Here is a 7,341-nt window from a genome sequence, read left to right as displayed (position 1 = left end):
ATCAAAATCATAAATTACCTCCACATTTGGAAGTCTTAGTGGATGAAGAGAAGAATATCTTGGATAAGGCAGTGGTGTAGATTTGTTAAATTGGTTCTTAGAATCTTCCTTCTGTAGTTTGTGGGGTTGCAGGGTTTCATAGTGTCAATTATCTTCAATTAGGACTAAGGTTGGTTGTTTCATTAATGTGGCCACAGTGGATCATCAATTTGAAGCTTGTTATCATACTTTGATGTGGTGGTGTAATGAGTAAAGTATGGGTCTGTCATAGTCTTGATTAAACCAATTATCTTGTTCGTGCTTAAATGTGTATATGCTGATTTCTCGGTGATAGCACAATGTGGGGTTAAATGTATAATGAGGTGGCATGCCAAATGTGTGAGGGTTTATGCTATTCTAGACATTTTGTAATTGGACAATCATCCATCTAGGATGCAAGGAATTTGGTCTGGGGGTTCCAATGTGGAGATGGATGTTGAGGGTTGGAGGTCATTTAGGAATGTGCCGCCTTCTCGTGAGGAAAATTTGATTTCAAGTCAAAGTGAGGATGGGATAAGGTGTAATTTGTAGCAAATGAGTTGGGAGGAGGTTGAAAATGTGTCGCATAATGATACAGCTCTAGAAATTAAAGGTCTATGTGCACTTGGGGGCCAATGTCCATGGAGAAGTAGGGTCGAAAGGGGACACAATTTTGTTGGTATAAAATTTTGATACTCAAAATTGCATGATGTTTTGAGTAGTCAAGATGGGATACAATATTTCTCGATCATGTATGGTTTTCCCTTGGTTCATTGGTAAAGGAGGTGATAACGTTACGTGATGCCGGCTCGGCAAGATATTAAAAGAACCCAATGTTGGTTTTGTCACTTCTTCGAGTATTCTGGTCTTCTGTGTGTTCTATCAGTCTAGTTCAAATGCGTATTTGGGGTTTTCTTGTTGATTCTTTCTGTATTGAGTCTTTGAATTAGTTTAAAATATATAATAATATATTATTGGCATGCCACTTTTGCTTTTAAAAAAAAAAGATTCAAGAATTGATTGATAACAATGCTATATCTGTGGCAGGTGTGAATGATAAAGAGAACAAATTTGTAGCTCCTCCTAATCAGAACCTTCAAATTTTCAGTGATCCTTTACCATCCCATTCCACTATTGTGATTGAGACTAATCATCTTGCTTTCTCTCCCAATGATGTGGCCCTTGAAACCAATAACGTGGTGAAACTTGAAGATCAACAAGAATCTCCTTAGGATTTGTGCATAACATTTGATCCGAGTGAGACCATAAAGCACCCGATGGCCCATTATATATAAGTGCAAAAATCAAAGGCATACTCACTAGAGGAGTGATTATTAATCCTACTTGCATAGTTAATGTGATAACTGAAGAATTTATTTATACTTTGTAAATGCATCAAGTGATATATGGTGATATTGATGTGATACTTAAATTTTTTGATGAATTCTCTTGTCCTGCTATTCGTTCTATAACACTTCCTATTGATGTTGGCACTAAATGCTTAGATGTTCAATTTTCTATCATTCCTACATCCGATCAATTTCATGTGAAGTTGGGACATCCTTGGCTCTCTTCCATGAAAGTGATTGCTTCATTCACAAGTGTTTGAAATTTCCTCATAATGGTGAAATCATTACTGTTAATCATAGCCTATTTCACCCTACAATGAGGCATGGAGATGTTTGTCTTGATCAATTTTGGTTTGAACGATTCCAACCTCTTCAACCTAGAAGTGGTGCTCTCTTTAGATCATATCAAAACTGGGAAAATGAAATGATTTTGTCATTGAGTAAACCTAGAAATCCAGCACTTAGCATTCCTCTTGATGATCATATATCCCTTGCCGAGGATAAGATTATTCTTCATCCTAAGGAATGAAATAATCATCTTCCCAAAGAGGCAACTATTCCTTGTCCTAATGAGAAGAGTATCATTTCTCCTAAGAAAAGATAAATTATTCTTCCTAAAGAAGAATCTATTTTTTCTTCCATGGATGAGTCTACTCTTCCTCCCAAAGGTAGAAAAACTCTTCCTCATAAATAACAATCTATTCCTCCTAACGCTAGGCCTATCCCTCCTCCTCATGATTCATTTGGTCTCCTTCCTACACCTCCCATTCCTCCTTTATATGGTGTGGTTCGTTCTCCTTCATCTTATAGAGAGAAGCAAACGACCTCTCCTATTGTCCAACATAAAAGACCTCAACCCATTCATGCTTCCCTAAAAGAAAAGATGAAGCCTATACCTAATGAACCTAACCCTCCTCAACCTTCAGCCAAAACTAAACGAAATTGTTGTGCAAGAGAACATCTATGGAGACGTCATGCTAGATCTCATTAAGTTGATTCCCAAACCATTTGTTCTCCTAAAACACCAACAATTGACATGATTCCATTTTATCTTAAACAAGATGTTCAATGTAATTCTCCAAGATGCAAAATCCTTAAGACAAATGATGGTTCAAGTTCTATTCCTATTATAGCTCCTATTCTTATTAATCTTGATGAAGAAATAAGTGAGAATGTTCTCAATGATGAAAATGTTGATCCTAATATTTTTAATGATGAATATAAATATGTTTATGTTGCTAATGACTTATTTGCAAAAAATTTAAAAGCTTTAATCCTAGCTCCTAGTAACAAACAAAGTGACTCGTCATTAGAGCATGGTCTTTGTTCGGAACTTGTGATATCTCCATCTACTGTGCTCGATGTGGCTCCTCTTGTGTGTTGTCCACCTTCATGAAATAATGATCAGCAAGAACTCGGAGAGGATGACGTGCTTGATTAGCTTCATTGGCACCATAGGTTCTCTTTCTTTCTCCTCTCTTTATTATTTTTGGCATTCTTCAATTTGTTTTCCTTATTCTTCTATTTGTTGTCTCTAGTGTTGTCTACTTGAGGATGATGCAAAGCATTGAAATCTCTTGTGGTCTCTCCCATGTTGACTCAAAAGACACATGTGTTCCCTTCTTCCATGGTGGTTTCCTTTCTTTCGGGGCTAAGGACAATTCTATACACATATACATATACATGATATATATGAGCTATCATAAAAGGCACACTGACTCCAAAGTTATGTGAAACCACCTTGGTTTTGTGCTTTAGGTTCATTATCCTATGATTTATCCTCTCTTAGGGGCTAAATTATTGTGATAACATTCTTGTATTCTTTGGTTGTATCCTACCTTAAAGGAATTTCTCCCGACAAGGCGTACATAATCACTTTAATGTGGGGACATACATTTCGCTCATGATTCTCTCTTTTGATACTTAAAGTTACGTAGAAAACTTTGCCTTGTGGTTTTTAGTATCTTCTTTTCATTACACATAGTAAGAGAACCTTACTAGTTTTAGTCATGGTTCTCTTTCTCTCTTACAATCTTCCCTTTTACCTTATCATTGAAGTTGTAAGATCCTAAAGTCCACTAGGGGCTTAGTGAATCTTGCATCCTTGACGTGGTGAAAGTCCTTTAATCTGAATTCCTTGTACTTTAGTGGTAGTATCCACATAAGCTCATACTCCTGCTAAAGTGGGGACTAAATTTAATGTCCTAAAATTGCACCCCTCATAATTTTTTACTGCATTTAGGTCTTGGTTCAGTGCAAGAAGATGAGTCCTCTTTTTGGCCTAAAAGTGGAGGTGTTTTCCCTGATTTTTCAGGTTTTGTCTCATTTGAGCTTAAATTTTGAAACACTTGGAGATTGAATCTTGGAAAAAGTCAGTAATATAAAAGATAGCCCTCTGAGTCTACTTTCTAAATATGTAATTTATTTTTATACCCACATAGTAAAAATTAACGTTTTGAATGGAGTTCTAAAAACTATGTTTTAAAAATGTTATTTTTAGGACCATACCATGCATGTGTATGACCCACACTCTTTGCCACAATTAAAATTATATTCTCAAACCATTTTAAGATATGGTTTGTAACACATTGAAGATTAATGAGCATGTTTTTCTATTTTTTTTTTTAAATATTTTTTTTAATTAATTTTTTAATGACCGTAATTATCTTTTTTAAAAATTGACGTGTACAACCCACATAATTTGACATAAACTTAACATTTTTAAAAATTTTTTTTAATAGAAAATAATTTTGTGTAGATTGATGACATAATTTTTTTTTCAAAATTGATTAAAATAAAAAAGTTATTAAAGTAACAAAATTAGTTAATATTTCAAGTTTATGGACCCGATTTAATATAAATTAAATGAAAAATAGTTAAAATAATCAATTTTTGAATAAATTTACATATTAGAATCTAAACAGTGTAATCTAAAATGGGTTTTAATTTCGTATAAAAATTTTCTAATTAGAAGCATGTAAACTATTTTATAAGTTCATATTTGTGCTTTCATTCATGGAGATTTGAATTTGCAGGTCCATGTCTCAGGTGTGACCATCCCAAGTCTATCTCGGACCTAATCCCGAGGCAAGTGGTGGGTTGTGGAATCAACTTCCTTAAAACGGTCCCCCTAATCTTAAAATTGTCATTACTATCCCAAAATGACAAAATGCGCCCGAAAAAATGGGTAACATCGGATTTCAAAATGCGGGCTCATTTTTTAAAAATGGGATCCCGTTTTGTTTTCAAGTGGGCCCCCGTTTGAGAATAAAATGGGGACCCATTTAGTTTCATCTCGGGTCCCCGTTACTTTTTTCCTCAAGGGCCCGAAGCAAAAATGGGCCCCCATTTTTTGAAAATGACCCCCCATTTCTAAGAGTGCATTTTCCAACACATGTACTTCCGCCAATTTGTGACCCATTACCTTGCACTTACCCTCTTCACCTTAGTATTTTCACCCCTTGGCCTAATCGAAGGCCTGAATATGCTCATGCACATCAAAAACACCTTGCAACTCAACAATGCACTCAAAAGCCACCTTGATCCTGCCCCAAAATAGGGCAGGACCAGGGCATGGCACCCTAGTCCCCTTTAATAGGGACCTATCATGATCCCCTCCCCTTGACCTAACTCAAATTTGTACTGGGAAAATCCCCTCTTATGTCAGCACATTTAAAAAATATAGTCAATTAATCATACTAGCAAGTATATAAGAGGGATTTCCCCTCTCATTTGACAATGCACAAGATCTAACACATACACACAAGAGGTCATCAAGCATTCAAGAGATCAAGCATTCAAGCAATTGAGCATTTTCAGTCTTCCTTCAAGCTTTGGAGCAGCAATAGATTCAAGATTCAAAGCATTGAAGAGGATATCATCATTTTACTTCATGAAATCATAATTTCATGTGGAGGTAAGCAAAACTTCACAAGGAGATATAAGCATTTCATTTTCAATTAATTCAACATCCCTTGAAAGAGGAGGATTTATACTTTCAGTCATTTCATTTACATTATTTCAACCACTTGGTTAAGTCCAAAACCGGTGTTTGACTTGAAGGCAAACCCCTATTCCCAACACATTTCCCTTTCTTTCTATGTGCAATAAATATTTGTGTAGTTGTACTTATGGAATTAAGATTTATTTGCAAAGACAAAAAATCCTTTTTCGACACACAGAAAGTTTGGAGGCTTGATAGGAGGGCAACCCTATCCCGACACATGGTCCCAACAACTTTTGGCCGATTTCATGGAGTAGCTCCGAATCATCTCAAATTTCTGAGATCTAGGTGCACAATTGAATACCAAATTTGTATCTTGTTGTTTTCCTCATACTTTCTCTTTATTTTCAACACTTAATCTCAATTCAACTAATCAACTTACAAAAGAGGGTCAATTACATTCTAATTTCAACCAATCTACTTAATATTCATTCCTTGTATCATTTAAGATTGGATCTAGTAGATTCAACCCCTCTTTTGAAAGTAAATTTTCCCCAAGTGAAAATTGAACGTAGTGAATCCTCCCTTCCATGTGGAGAATTGGCTAAGCTCCAAATTTTCCATTTTACAATCTATAATGACAAAACTACTTCCAAGGAACTCAAATTTGTCCCTACTAAGTGCATTTTTGTAAATGTTTGTAAGTTGGTGCATGGACCTACAATACTTAATTTTTAACAACATTTTAAATCAAATCTCTTATGAATTAATCTTTGATTTCATTGTGTTTTCTTCATGTATGAAAGATTGGATTTTTTTCAAATCTATTGATGATACTATATTATAAATAATAGTTCTACAATCCTCTTGGTTTTCTTTCAAATCAACTTGGACTCTCTTCTACCAAATATCTTGACATGTTATTACATTTGTTTCTATTTACTCAACCTTAGATATAGAAAAAGAAACTAATGACTCATAAACCCAAGTGTAACAGATATCTCAATGTCCACTTTCTATCATCTATACTTCCTTCTCAATTCTTATCCATGTGTTCAACCACCTAAACTCATTTATTATTATATACAAAATAACATATCCTTTAGTGTCATTAACATATAACACAATTATCTTACTTTCTTGCCAATGTTTGTTCTTTGGAGTCTCCATGAATATTAAAATCACAATTTCCACATACAATATCCAAGGCCTAGCTACTACCAAATACATTAAACATATAATAAAACTTTTGTACATAGTTGGATTCACATTGTTGCAGCAATCTTCTTGTAGTGTCATAAATTATTTACCTAAACAATTTCATGATTTAGTTTGTTGAGAAACAAGGTGAAGAAACCTTGTAATATTAACTTTCTTATGTGATTACAAATCTGAAAATAGTACCAAATCTAAAACTAAAACTGAAATGAACATGTGATTGAACCATTCAACATAAATAAAAAATCAATCACCAAAAGAGACAACAAATTTACATGGAGAAACCGTTTTGGGAAAAAAACTGCACCAAAGAACGAGTGAAAATATATTATCAATCTTCAAAAGAGAGACTATAAAAATAATAAATGTTACTTCACTTCTTCAAATTATCCTAGAACTACTTGGAAAACTCAAAGAAAATATGATAAAACAACTATTCCCTGGCTCCAATTTATATCTAAATGGGAGAGGAAAAACCAATTTTGTTTTCCCAAAATAAGAGGCCAAATCCACTTTCTAAAACTCTAGGCCTTGGAAGATGAATAGAAAAGTGACATAATAAAATAATAAAACTCCTCAAGTAGCTCCTATTTGGGTGCCAAAACCAAACCCAGTATGAGTTTAGACATTATGAGTTCTTTGTAACTCTCGATGACTATTCAAATCCCCAAATGGACACCTATTATTTCCCCAAATTGGTCTACTTATACATGACCATTCGTGTCTCTATATGGACATAGGAAAGATTATATTTTGTTCTTTAATTTATTTTATCATCTCGTCATGTTCACATATTCAAATTAAATTTCAAAA

The sequence above is a fragment of the Cryptomeria japonica genome, chromosome 4 (genome assembly GCF_030272615.1).
Source record: "Cryptomeria japonica chromosome 4, Sugi_1.0, whole genome shotgun sequence".
NCBI lineage: Eukaryota > Viridiplantae > Streptophyta > Pinopsida > Cupressales > Cupressaceae > Cryptomeria > Cryptomeria japonica.
Note: the sequence above shows the minus strand (reverse complement) of the source record.